General features: G+C 46.2%; 1 protein-coding gene and 1 pseudogene across 1 annotated transcript in view; one reads left to right on the forward strand and one right to left on the reverse strand.

Moving 5' to 3' along the window:
- Positions 1-14,771, reverse strand: part of SYTL3 (synaptotagmin like 3) — a 111,306-nt gene that overhangs the window by 27,169 nt on the left and 69,366 nt on the right. The gene's annotated exons all lie outside the window — the stretch shown is intronic.
- On the forward strand, positions 13,339-14,727 carry LOC112622463 (annotated as a pseudogene).

Raw genomic sequence — 14,771 nt, forward strand, 5'->3', positions numbered from 1 at the left:
GCTCCTTGGGTGCGCAGCTGTCGGCGTGTAGGTAGAAAGAAAAGTGCACAGCTGGGCTCATCCAGGTTGGCACCCAGAATTATAAAGAATCCAGGAAGCACTGTCATTACTCATCATTTTACAAGTGGATAAACCAAGGTCAAGGCAGGTTGAGCCATGCCCCAAATTGCATCACACATCAGAAGCAGACCTGGAAGTGGACCTGGGCTCCTAAATCTTTGGGCCATAAGGTATGCTTGTGTCTCTGAGTAGTTCAACCACTGTGTCTGCTGAGCAGGGAGCGGGAGGATACACCCTCATAATGAAAGGAGAGCAGAGCCCGTTCATCCGTCAAGTGCATTCCTTCCCAGATAACTCATGGCTCCACCACCATTGCCCTGGCAGGGCTGCTGGTTCTGCTTTCTCTGGAGCCAGAACAGAGCCTTTGAGCAGGTTACAAGCTGAATGCAGCAAATGGAGTCAACCAAAAGATTCTGGCCCAGAAAAGCAACCCAAAACTCAGGCTGACTTTTATTAAAGCCATTGGCGCAGTCTGGGTTTGAAAGAAAGTCAATCTGGGCAACAGCATAGGAAAAACTCAAGGCAGGCAGGGAGCCTTCTGCCAGCGACTTTCTCTGAAGGTCACAAATTTATCTCCTGTAACTGCAAGCAAAGTTTCATGCCCTTTTATTTTACAAGGGCAGAAAACCCAGAGTCCACTGAAGCCACAGCTAAATTAAAAATAATAAATCCTGATAAGAACACACAGAGAACATTTCTGCAAAGTCGTTAAGATGGTGAGTGATGAGGCCACCCAGCAGTCTTCCAGTGCCTGGCCTTGACACTTAGTGGCTGTGTGATCTTGAGAAATTATCTTACCCTCCAGAGCCTCAGTTTCCTCATCTGTAAAATGGGGATCTATTTCACAGGGTCGTGGTGAGGTTGGAAAAAGACTTAGAACCATGCCTATGTTTGGTAAGCTTAGTGGTTATCAGCCTTTTTGTTTTGTTTTTTTTTTTTTTTTTGAGACAGAGTCTCGCTCTGTTGCCCAGGCTGGAGTGCAGTGGTGCAATCTCTGCTCATTGCAAGCTCCACCTCCCGGGTTCACACCATTCTCCTGCCTCAGCCTCCCGAGTAGCTGGGACTATAGGCGCCTGCCACCACGCCCAGCTAATTTTTTGTATTTTTAGTAGAGACGGGGTTTCACCATGTTAGCCAGGATGGTCTCAATCTTCTGACCTCGTGATCCACCCAGCTCGGCCTCCCAAAGTGCTGGGATTACAAGCGTGAGTCACCATGCCCAGCCAGATTATCAGCCTTTTAAAAATGCCACAAAATGTGGATGCCTTTTGTAAGCTAAGCAAATAATTTGATTTTGTGTTTCTTCATTTTTTTCTTTTTTGCCAAGAAATGTATAATAACAAAAGAGTACATATAACGCATAGGAATAAACAATAATTATAAAATTAACATCCACACGCCCATACTCAGCTTAAGAAAAATAACATCACCAGGACTTCAGAAGCGCCCCAGAACTCCTCCTCCCTTATCAAATCCCCTCTCATTCCTGTCTCCAGGAAACACTATTTCAAATTGTCTGTTAATCATCCTCGCTTTTCTTGATGGATTTACTTTTTTAAAAATTTTTATTTTTATTTTTTTTGAGACAGAGTCTCGCTCTCATCACCCAGGCTGGAGTACAATGGCGCGATCTCGGTTCACTGCAACCTCTACTTCCCAGGTTCAAGCAATTCTCCTGCCTCAGCCTCCCAAGTAGGTGGGATTACAGGTACCTGCCACCACGCCTGGCTAATGTTTGTATTTTCAGTGGACATGGGGTTTTACCATGTTGGTCAGGCTGGTCTCAAACTCCTGACCTCAGGTGATCTGCCCGACTTCGCCTCCCAAAGTGCTGGGATTACAGGCATAAGCCACCGTGTCCAGCCAATGATTTTATTATATATGAATATATCCTCCAAACAATCTACTGTCTAGTTTTACCTGATTTTGACATTTATACAGTTAGAATAATACTGTGTACACATTCTCCATAATTTAACGTTCTCTTGACATTTTGGTTGTTGACAGTTTTTCAAAATTAAAACAGTTATAAACAATGATGTCCGGGACATCTATGTATGCACATTTTGGCCAACATTCATGATAATTTTTAAAGAGTAGTTCCTGTGACTGAAGTTCAATTAAAGAGAACATGGAAAGGCTTTTGATATCTACTGCTAATTGCCCTCTAGCAAAGTTGTAACAGTTACTGCTCACCCCACAGTTTGTAAGAATGCCTGCTGCTTTACACCTTACCAACACTAAGCTCTATTATTTTTAAAATTTACGAAAGTGGTCCCAAAATAGCAGGTTGCTTTAATTTTATATTGATTTGCCTACTTGAGAGGTTAAATGATTTTTCCTATTTGTTGTCTAGATCTGGTTCTATACTTTTGTAATAAGTGGAATGTTAATAAGCTGGGTTTTTTTGGGTTTGTTTGTTGTTGTTGTTTTTTAGCTCCAATCTTTGTTTCTCAGAGAATAAAAATAGTTCTCAGAAGGGAAGGCAACACCTTTGGCAAGAAGCGAAAAGCAGTGGTTTGGTGGGAGCTCAGCTTCCTCGAGTAAATGCTGCTTCATCCTAAAGGGAACAGGTTATGATTAAATGCATAATAATTACATCTCATGATTATAAATTTTAAGGGCACAAATAAGAGAAAACTTTAGGAAAATGGGTGAGAATAGAGAGCCCTACTGAATTTGCACTATGATTTAGTTAAGCATAGGTAAACAATAATTATAAAATTAACATCCGTGTGTGTATGTGTAAAATCTGATTAATACTCAAAGTTGATGAGTGTATGGGGAATTGCATAATCTCATATGCCACTGACGGGGCTGTTAAAAACAATTTTGGGGGGCCGGGCGTGGTGGCTCACACCTGTAATCCCAGCACTTTGGGAGGCTGATGTGGGTGGATCATGAGGTCAGGAGATCAAGACCATCCTGGCTAACACAGTGAAACCCCGTCTTTACTAAAAATACAAAAAAATTAGCCGGGCATGGTGGCGGGCACCTGTAGTCCCAGCTACTGGGGAGGCTGAGGCAGAAGAATAGCGTGAACCTGGAAACCGGGAGGTGGAGCTTGCAGTGAGCCGAGATTGCACCACTGCATTCCAGCCTGGGCGACACAGCGAGACTCTGTCTCAAAAAAATTTTTTTTTTCTGTTTTCCAACAAAAAGTCCCTAAGCAGCAAAGGGACTAAGATGGATTTACTCACCCTACCTCTCCCTAAGCCAACATCCTGGCTCCCTGCTTCTACGTGTGGATTGGCCCCGAGTGAAGCTGAACACGGTAGCATGGGTCAGGAAAACTGCTCAGTGTAAGAGTACAACACACCTGTGGGATATTATGAAAAGCCTGGACTCCCCGGTACGGACTCCCCAGGCCCCTGATTTGAATCAGAGTTCTATAGTCAGCTCAGGACCTTGGCAAGTTGCATTAACCTCTGTGAACCTCAGGTTCTTTGTTTGTGAAATGGGACAACAGCACTTTCCATAAAAGATCTTTGTGAGAATGACTGAGCTGTGAAGCACCTGCCTTGGGCTTTCAATAAATGGTAACTATGATTAGGATTAACCCAATCACTCAACAAACATTTATTGAGGCCATTTAAGTGTTAGACACAGCTCTTGGGAACTAGTCTAGCAGAGAGGTTACACAGACAATACCCAACAGATGAGCCAACTCTATAGCACGTCGAGGGTGGTAAGGACATGGATTAACATAGAGTAGGTGGGGAGAGCGGGGCAGGGGGAGCTCCCTGAGAAGGTGGCTTGGAACAAAGCCTTAAAGGAAGGGACTGCATGACTTGCGATGTCTAGAGAGGGAAGAGTACAGAAATGCCTGCAGGTAGGATGTGTCTGGGGGTCCCAGCAACAGTGAGTGGCCCTGCAGCTGAGTGAAATGAGCGATGGGGAGGGTGAGAACCGGTGAGGTCAGGACAGAGTGGTGGGCAGGTCACACAGGACCCCACAGACCATCAGGGGGTGGGTCCAAGCCCACGTACTTGGCTATGTGTTGGTTTCTAGGGCTACAAGGACATGATTCTGGCCCTTGAAGGAGCTTAGGGTCCAATCTAGTGGGACCCTGAGCAGTTAGTGGAAACTGGCCCACTGGCTCTCTATGAAGGCATAGTCTCATCCCAATCCCTCCACTCCTGTTATAAGTAAAATGTTTATTTAGAAACAGAATGCTTGTTTTTTTGGTACTATAGCATTTAGACAAAAAGGTTTTTTTAGCAAGGCAATTTTACTTTTTGCAGAAAGGGTGCTCCTCGCAGATGGAACAATGGTGAGAGCACACCTGAACAATGGAGGGAAGCAATTTTTATCCTTTACACAGCTTGGCCTTGCTACTGTGTCTTGTCTCCACTGGCTGGAGCCAGACTTTACAATTTAAATTGAAACCTGACTGGCTAATAACTTAAAACTTTTTAAAATAGATATAGGCAGCCAGGCACGGTGGCTCACGCCTGTAATCCCAGCACTTTGGGAGGCCGAGGCAGGCAGATCACGAGGTCAGGAGATCGAGACCATCCTGGCTAACATGGTGAAACCCCGTCTCTACTGAAAATATAAAAAACTAGCCGGGCGTGGTGGCGGGCGCCTGTAGTCTCAGCTACTCGGGAGGCTGAGGCAGGAGAATGGCATGAACCCGGGAGGCAGAGCTTGCAGTGAGCTGAGATCCGGCCACTGCACTCCAGCCTGGGAGACAGAGAGAGACTCCGTCTCGACAACAACAACAAAAAAGATTAGTTATGTTAATAATAAGATGGGAAGTAAAGGGAAGAAAAGAAAAAGAGAGAAAGCTTTTTTTACCTTTAATTTGGTAGGGCTTAACCTTGGAACAATGGTCCATGATTCTGAAGGCGATGATGCTTTTTTGACCTGGGTATGATGTGTCCATCCTTTTTTTGCTGTGCAAAGGCAGTCTTGGTGGTTAGCAGCACAAGGTAGGGTCCTTCCTAGGCTGGCTTGAGTTTTTTTTTCTTTTTATTTTTGATGAGGACGTGGTCCCCAGGCTAGTGCTGGTGTGCTGGAAATTCTAGGGGTGATACCTGTGCTAAAAGACTTTATTTATTTATTTATCTATTTATTTATTTATTTTTGAGACGGAGTCTCACTCTGTCGCCCAGGCTGGAGTGCAGTGGCCGGATCTCAGCTCACTGCAAGCTCCGCCTCCCAGGTTTATGCCATTCTCCTGCCTCAGCCTCCCGAGTAGCTGGGACTACAGGCGCCCGCCACCATGCCCGGCTAATTTTTTGTATGTTTAGTAGAGAAGGGGTTTCACTGTGTTAGCCAAGATGGTCTCGATCTCCTAACCTCGTGATCCGCCTGCCTCGGCCTCCCAAAGTGCTGGGATTACAGGCGTGAGCCACTGCGCCCAGCTCTTCTTTTACTTTTAGAAAACTTTGAAACTTTGTTAAAAGATTTTTGCTTTCTGTCTCTGCCTGTCTCTCTCTGCTGGTCTTTCCCTACCTCTGCCAGCCACCCACGCTGCTGTTCTCCCCTCTCCTTCCCTTTCTCCTAAGGAGCAGCCAGTGGGAATGGAGCCTAACCTCTTTCTTCTCCTGAGAAGAGGGGAAAGGGAAGTTTTGAATATCTTTTTTACTACTGGAGATTTGTGTGATGTTTAATCTCCCCCTAATGGGGACTTTTCACCTCTTTTTAACCTTTAAGACATCCTAACTAAGGAATACTTCACCCCGCGCCCCACCCGCCCCCCACCCACCCCTGCGGCTTTTCTTTCCTCAGTCCTAAGGAATGCTTTAGGGCCCCTGCAGTTTCTCTTACGTTGGTGTGTCCTCACCAAGGAATGCTTTACTGCCCCAGGCTTTTCTTTCCTTAGTCCTGACCACCAAGGAAATACTTGACCAGCTCCTCCAGTATTTCCTTCCTTGTCTTATGCATGAGGTTACCTGGCCCACGTGGTATGTGAGGATCCTTTCCTCCAGCTTGCCGGCTGCTTTCTTTCCGCGTTGCTGAGAGTCCAGGTTTATTCGTCACACCAGGTGGGTCTCGATTCCTTACCCCTGAGGCCACCACAGCAAGGCAGTGGGGCGCCTCCTCGTGAGAGAGGACTAGAGACTGCCCCTGGAGGACAGTGTATCCCCATAAGGGCCACCATTTTGTTATAAGTAAAATGTTTATTTAGAAACAGAATGCGGCCGGGGGCGGTGGCTCAAGCCTGTAATCCCAGCACTTTGGGAGGCCGAGACGGGCGGATCACGAGGTCAGGAGATCGAGACCATCCTGGCTAACACGGTGAAACCCCGTCGCTACTAAAAAATACAAAAAAACTAGCCGGGCGAGGTGGCGGGCGCCTGTAGTCCCAGCTACTCGGGAGGCTGAGGCAGGAGAATGGCGTAAACCCGGGAGGCGGAGCTTGCAGTGAGCTGAGATCCGGCCACTGCACTCCAGCCTGGGCAGACAGAGCAAGACTCCGTCTCAAAAAAAAAAAAAAAAAAAAGAAAAGAAAAAGAAACAGAATGCTTGTTCCTAAATACTATAAGGAAAAATTAGCATTTAGACAAAAAGTATTTTTAGCAAGGCAATTTTACTTTCTGCAGAAAGGGTGCTCCTCACAGATGGAACAATGACGAGAGCACACCTGAACAATGGAGGGAAGCAATTTTTACCCTTTACGCAGCTTGTCCCTGTTACTGTGTTGTCTCCACCGGCTGGAGCCAGACCTTACAATCTAAACTAAAACCTGACTGGCTAATAATTTAAACCTTTTTAAAATAGGTATAGGCAATAGAGAACAAAGGAAAAGAGGAAGTTGCTTGTGAAAGGACTTAGAAAGTAATATTTTCAAATAAGGAAGGGGCATAGGCTGTGAGCTGTATGTGCCTGTGAGCATGTTCAGCACAGATACCTTCGTTAAAGTACAAGGACACAGAACATACTTATTCCTTTATATCTAACAGCTACATAGGATAGGGCTTAACAAGTTATTAGCACAAGGACATAGAATGTACTTATTTCTTTATATCTAACAGCTACATAGGATAGGGCTTAACAAAGAGTTATTAGCACAAAGCAAGGAGGCTTGAAGAAAGTTAGTCTTTAAAAGAAATTATTTTTAACAATTATTATCCTTTAACAAAAAAGGAAACTTAAAAAAGAAAACGTTGGCCAGGTGTGGTGACTCACACCTGTAATCCCAGCACCGTGGGAGGCCGGGCGCCGCGGCTCACCCCTGTAATCCCAGCACTGTGGGAGGCCGGGTGCGGTGGCTCACCCCTGTAATCCCAGCACTGTGGGAGGCGGGGTGTGGCGGCTCACCACCCCTAATCCCAGCACTGTGGGAGGCCAAGGTGGGCGGATCACGAGATCAGGAGATCAAGACCATCCTGGCTACACATTCAAACCCCGTCTCTACTAAAAATACAAAAAATCAGCCAGGTATGATGGTGGGCGCCTGTAGTCCCAGCTACTTCGGAGGCTGAAGCAGGAGAATGGCATGAACCCAGGAGGTGGAGCTTGCAGGGGGCAGAGATTGCGCCACTGCACTCTGGCCTGGGTGACAGAGAGAGACTCCGTCTCAAAAGAAAAAAAAAAAGTTTTACTTTCTACAACGTCCTAACCCCCATCAGCCTTGTAGAGGTTCAAACTGGCTGGATCCCTTGGGGTCCTCTGTCACCTAGGGTAGGGGCAAACCTTCAGGCAGGTCTTGGAAAAGCCTCCCAGAGGCCCCTCTAAGCTCACATCTCATACCCATGTCGGGGTTCAGTCCCCGGAGAGAAGGGTCTGCAGCCGCCTTCACCCACCTTGCCCTTGGGGAAGGCTTGACTCAGGCCAGTAGTTCAGAAAGATGCCTTTCTCAAATATAAACCCCACCGTGGCATGAAGAAAGGTGCTGAAGCATCCTCCAGCACAATTGCAGAGGGTCTGTGCTCTCAGAAATCGCTGCAGACTTCTCACAGCCTTGGTTTCTCAAATGAAAAGGGCATCCAAGAAGCAGAGGATCAGGGCCACTGTGGCCTGAATGCCTGTGTCCTCCCAAAATTCATGTTGAAATCCCCACCCCCAGGGCAATGATATTAGGAGGTGGTGCCTTGGGAGGTGATGAGGCCATGAGGCTGGGGTCCTCATGAACTGCATTAGTGCCCTTATAAAATACGCCCAAGGGAGGACACAGTGAGGAGGTGCTATCTATAAACTGGAAAGTGGGCCCCCATCGGACACGGATTCTGCCAGTGCCTTGGGTCGTGAACTTCTCAGCCTCCAGAGCAGTGAGACATGCATTTCTGTTGTTTATAAGCCACCCAGTCTATGGCACTTTGTGACTGCAACCCAGACAGACAAAGGGCGTCAGCAGTCAGAAACATGGGTCCAGGCTCTGGTACCACCAGCTGTGTGACCCAGGGCAGGTGGCTGCACTCACAAGGAAGTCAAGAGCATCCCATGAGAGGAAGTATTTGTGCCTCAGAGCCTGATCCTGGCTCTGAACCAATGTGGACTCACAGACCTGTTTGAGAACTGGATGAAAATATGAACCTTCTTCCCAGGAAAGGGTACAGAGGCAGAGGCACGGGACATTTTGGATACTGTTCCAAAGAACCCCGGAAAAGGCTTCCTAGTCCGGTGCTACTTAATGCACAACAATAATATCGAGATCAAGGCTGTGCAGTAGAAATATAACGTTAGCCAAATCTGCAACTTAAAAATTCTCTGGGGCCGGGCATGGTGGCTCAAGCCTATAATCCCAGCACTTTGGGAGGCTGAGGCAGGCGAATCACTTGAGGTCAGTTCGAGACCAGCCTGGCCAACATGGTGAAACCTCATCTCTACTAAAAATACAAAAATTAGCTGGGTGCAGTGGCACATGCCTGTAGTCCCAGCTACTTGGGAGGCTGAGGCAGGAGAATCACTCGAACCCGGGAGGCGGAGGTCACAGTGAGCCGAGATCGTGCCATCGCACTCCAGCCTGGGCAACAGAGCGAGACTCCATTTCAAAAATAAATAAATAAATAAAATTATCTGGCAGCCACATTTAAAAAGAGAAATCTATTTTATTAATCCTATATATTCCAAATACTGCCATGTCAACATGTATCTATACGTACATTATTAATTAGATATTTTTCATTTTTTTATATTGAAGTCTTCAAAATCCAGCATATATTTCACACTCACAGAATATCTCAATTTGGAATAGCTACATTTCAAGTGCTCTGTAGCTGCATGTGACTAATGGCTACTAAATTGGACAGCACAGCCCTAACCTGTTCAAGACTCCTTAACAAGTTACTGCTTTTACTCAAGCTTTGACATGGCCAGGCCTCAATTAGTGCTTCTCAAACTTGACTGTGCATACGAATCTCCTGGACTCTTAACTTACACATTCCGACTCAGTAGGTCTGTGGGAGGGTCTAAGAGTTGACATTTCTGACAAGCTCCCAGGTGATATGGGATTACTGAGCCCCATATTTTGAGTGAGGGTATAGAACAGTGGTTTTGATGGGGACAGAACCTCCCATAGGAGCAGGCAAAGGCATAGGTTGGGGGCTGCTAGCATGTAGTGGATACAGTCAGAATCGCCAGCTGCCCTTCAGTGCATGGCCTGGCCCGCTCCTGCCACAACTTTTGAGTGACCCACTGGACGTTTCGGTAGATGAGGAGAGCAGTGCAAAATTATCAGAGCCAAACACCATTTTCCATAAGAACACAGCCACCCAGAGGCATGGATTATTAAGGACTTGCTCTGCATCACACTCCTTGCCACTAACAGAGCTGGAACCTGTACCAAGAAGTTGGTTTCTAGAGGCTGAGCTCTTAACACTGCACTGCACCATGGAATTCACACATTCTTTTATTTTCTAAGCAATGCAGTGAAGCAAAAAAAAAAAAAAAAAAAAAAAAACCCTCCACCGGGCATGGTGGCTCATGCCTATAATCCCAGCACTTTGGGAGGCCAAGATGGGAGGATTGCTTAAGCCAAGACCTCAGCTCTACAAAAAAATAAATAAATTAGCCAGGCATGGTGGGGCATGCCTGTGGTCCCAGCTACTTGGGAGGCTGAGGAAGGAGGATCACTTGGACCTGGGAGGTCAAGGTTGCAGTGAGCCATGATTGCATCACTGTCCTCCAGCATGGGTGACAAAGCAAGACTCTGTCTTAAAAAAAAAAAAAAAAAAAAAAAAAAAGGAAGGGCTGGGCGCAGTGGCTCATGTCTTTAATCCCAGCACTTCGGGAGACCAAGGTGAGCAGAGCACCTGAGGTCAGGAGTTCAAGTCCAGCCTGGTCAACATGGTGAAACCATATCTCTACTAAAAATACAAAAATTAGCCGGGCATGGTGGCGTGGCCCTGTAATCCCAGCTGCTCAGGAGGCTGAGGCACAAGAATCTCTTGAACCCTGGAGGTGGAGGTTGCAGTGAGCCAAGATCACACCCCTGCACTCCAGCCTGGGCGACAAAGCGAGACTCCTCAAAAAAATAAAGAACTCGAATGCCCATTTCCCTGATGAGGATTCCAATGTTGAGAGGGTTTCTGCAATTGTCTAAGGTCATATAAGATGTGAAAGAACCATGACTGTTGCTATGATTTGAATGTTTATGTCCCCTCCAAAATTCACATGTTGAAACATTTTAATTTTTGTTTTACAAATCAAAGTAAAGTACACTTGGAAAGGCGCTAAGCTGGCAACTTGAAAGATCCAAGTGTTCACATGTTGAAATGTAATCGCCAATGTGATAGTATGAAGAAGTGGGGCCTCTGGGAGCTGATTCAGCCATGAGGACAGGGCTCTAGTGAATGGGATTCAGGCCTTTATAAAAGAGGCTGCACACAGCACTGGACCCTCTTTCCCTTTCATCCTTTTCACCATGTGAGGAAGACATTTAGACGGAGCCATCTATGAGCCACAGACCATCAGACATCAGTCCTGCCCATGCCTTGATATCTTGAACTTCCCAGTGTCTAGGACCAAGAAAAATAAATTTCTATTGTTTATAAATTACCCAGTCTGTGGTATTTTGCTATAGCAACATGGATGGACTAACACAACTGTTAATTGAAGCATCATGGCCCCTCATCCAAGAATCCATCTATTACACCATGCATCACAATTCTAGGCAAAAAGTTAACACTCACTGTATTTTGTTTGTTTGTTTGTTTGTTTTTTGAGATGGAGTCTCGCTCCATTGCCCAGGCTGGAGTGCGGTGGCACAACCTTGGTTCACTGCAAGCCCCACCTCCTGGGTTCACGCCATTCACTTGCCTCAGCCTCCCGAGTAGCTGGGACTACAGGCGCCTGCCACCACACCCAGCTAATGTTTTGTTTTTTTCTTAGTAAAGATGAGGTTTCACCATGTTAGCCAGGATGGTCTCGATCTCCTGACCTCGTGATCCACCCACCTCAGGCTCCCAAAGTGCTGGGATTACAGGCATGAGCCACCGCGCCCGGCCTCAATGTTTTTGAATAAGTAAATGAATGAACGAATGAATTAAAATGCCTACCTAAACACAGAGAATACATTTAAGACATCACAAAGCAATCTTGAAAAAGAAGAACCAAATTGGAAGACTTATAATACCCAACTTCAAGACTTACTACAAAGATACAGTACTCAGGATAGTGTGGTCTTGGCATAAGGATAGACGAGTAGATCACTGGAACAGAACAGAGAGTCCATAAGGAGAGCCACACTTATGTGGTTATTTGATTTCCAGCCAAGATGCCAAAGTCACTGGGGGATATAATAGCCCCCCCCCCCTTTTTTTTTTTTTAAACAAATGGTACTAGATTAACCAAATATCCACATGGAAAAAAATGAGCCCCAACCCCTACCTTACACCATTCACCCACACACAAAAATGATAATGAGCTGGAGTACAGGCCTGAACATAAAAACTAAACTTTTCTAAACTTCTAGATGACAACATGGGAGAATATCTTCATGACTTGTGGATGGATAAGACACAGACTTAACCGTAAAAGAACGTGCTGCCAAATCAGACTTCACCAAAATTAAAAACACACAAAATCAAAAGACACCAATATTTATTATTACTCTCCATATGTATGAAAATGTTTACAGTAAGATGTAAAAAAGAAAACCACTCTCAAAGTATAGTAAGGGTTTCCCCAAATCCCAGCCTAAGTAAAATATCACTTCCAAGTTCTATTGTCACATTCCAGTTTCTCTCACAAGGGCGGCAGCTCATCCTTCCCCTTGTCTACTGATGTCATTACCATGCTGCACATATCAAGAGTACTTGGGGCTGGGGACAGTGGCTCATGCCTGTAATCCCAGCTACTCGGGAGGCTGAGGCAGAAGAATTGCCTGAACCTGGGAGGCGGAGGTTGTGGTGAACTGAGATCGCACCACTGCACTCCAGCCTGGGCGACAGAGAGAGACCTCATCTCAAAAAAAAAAAAAAAAAAAAAAAAAAAAAGTACTTGGATGAGGTGCACACATCAGAACAGTCATGGGAGGTGGGCGGGTTATCTCAAGGCCTGGTGGGTGAAGATTCCTTCCACAATACTTTTCCAGCCAGGCCCTGCTATGTCCATCCTTGTAAGGTAAAAACCTCAGAAGGATGCCTTCTTCCTAATAAAGCCTCATGGCAGAACACCTGTTTGACCCATTTAAAAGGAAGAATGAAAGTTGTAGGCCAGGTGCGGTGGCTCATGCCTGTAATCCCAGCACTTTGGGATGTCAAGGCAGGCAGATCAGTTGAGGTCAAGAGTTCGAGACCAGCCTGGCCAACATGGTGAAACGCGTCTCTACTAAAAATACAAAAATTAGCCAGACGTGATGGTGGGCACCTGTAATCCCAGCTACTCAGGAGACAGGCAAGAGAATTGCTTGAACTGGGAGGCGGAGGCTGCAGTGAGCTGAGATGGCACCAGCCTGCACTCTGGCCTGTGCAACAGAGCAAGACTCCATCTCAAAAAATAAAGAAAGAAAGAAAATTAAAATAAAGAAAGTTCAGCCGGGCGCAGTGGCTCACGCCTGTAATCCCAGCACTTTGGGAGGCCAAGGCGGGTGGATCATGAGGTCAGGAGATTGAGACCATCCTGGCTAATACGGTGAAACCCCGTCTCTACTCAAAATACAAAAACATTAGCCGGGCGTGGTGGCAGGCGCCTGTAGTCCCAGCTATTCCGGAGGCTGAGGCAGGAGAATGGCGTGAATCCAGGAGGCGGAGCTTGCAGTGAGCTGAGATCGTGCCACTGCACTCCAGCCTAGGCGACAGAGCGAGACTCTGTCTCAGAAAAAAAAAAAAAAAAAAAAAAAGAAAGTTCAACCTAGGAACACGATGTTAACAGAAGAGATCTGTCATTATGCAACCAGTACGGCACTCTGAACAAACACTGAAAACAGCTCTCATCTCAAGGAACCCAGGCCTTGTGTCACAGTATGGGAAATTAGATGCTGGGGAAAACAGTGCTGTATGAACGAAGACTTCCACCCAGCCATTGATCTCTTTGGACCCATTACTTTGCATTCCCAATCATATTAGAACCCTTCCCATCCAGAGGCTCCCCAAGACTTTGAACAGTTCTTCAGTGGCCCTTACAGAAAGATACTCTCTCCAGACAAATGCAGTATTTATATTCAGTCCACTGGATCTCTAGGAAACAGCAGAATTATCAGTGAAGAATCTATTAAATGGCTCAAGGCTTACTGTGAGGGATATTTCTATGGCTTGACAGCAAAACTCCTAGAACTGGTTCCTGTTTCTGCAATGAGGTGTTCCTTTAGAGTCAATGATAACTCACAAACAAAGCCTGCAAGTTCATGCAGGGGACATTGTGAAGTTCTCAACAAAGAAGAAACCTGAAAATGCCTGTGTCAATAACAATGATTGATCTTTACCCAAGAGACTCCTGAAACTTTGTCTTTGGACGGCTCTCTTTGACAGATGGTGTAGGGATATTCAGCTTTGCTAAGTATGGCAGTGATTTTTTTTTTTTTTTTTTTTTTGAGACGGAGTCTTGCTCTGTCACCCAGGCTGGAGTGCAGTGGCCAGATCTCAGCTCACTGCAAGCTCCTCCTCTCGGGTTCACGCCATTCTCCTGCCTCAGCCTCCCAAGTAGCTGGGACTACAGGCACCCGCCACTTCGCCCGGCTAGTTTTTTGTATTTTTTAGTAGAGACGGGGTTTCACCGTGTTAGCCAGGATGGTCTCGATCTCCTGACCTCGTGATCCGCCCGTCTCGGCCTCCCAAAGTGCTGGGATTACAGGCTTGAGCCACCGTGCCCGGCCATGGCAGTGATTTTTAAAGCTTGTGCTATGAAGGCAAAGGGAGGAAGTGCCAGAAAACATTTTCAACTGACTATTCAATTTTTGATAACTATTACATTCTGGAAAGAACTAGTGTTTCAGTACATTGAGCCCGTAAGATTTTAACCCATGAGACTGGACACACACGTGGAATGTGACACTGTTGGTAGCTTCCACGCCTAACGCAAGGCCCCAACCACCTGGAGGAAGCTGACCGGCGCCCTCTTGCCCTGTCTGTTTACGCGAGTTGCAGAGCGCTACTGACTTCAGCGCTGTAGAAGGCTACAGAGCACTGGTGGAGTGGATTGATAATGAATCTGCTGACGCACCTGGAGTAACTCCAAAACAACAGGCCTGAGGATAATGCGACTTTACCAAAACCTGTGGAAGCCTTATAAGGAATGGAAGGATGGATAATAAAATGCCTTGCCGTTCTCCAAAAATAAGGACCTTCAAATAGGAGTAATTGAAATAAATACTTGTACATTAT

This window comes from Theropithecus gelada, chromosome 4 (assembly GCF_003255815.1).
Source record: "Theropithecus gelada isolate Dixy chromosome 4, Tgel_1.0, whole genome shotgun sequence".
Classification (NCBI taxonomy): Eukaryota; Metazoa; Chordata; class Mammalia; order Primates; family Cercopithecidae; genus Theropithecus; species Theropithecus gelada.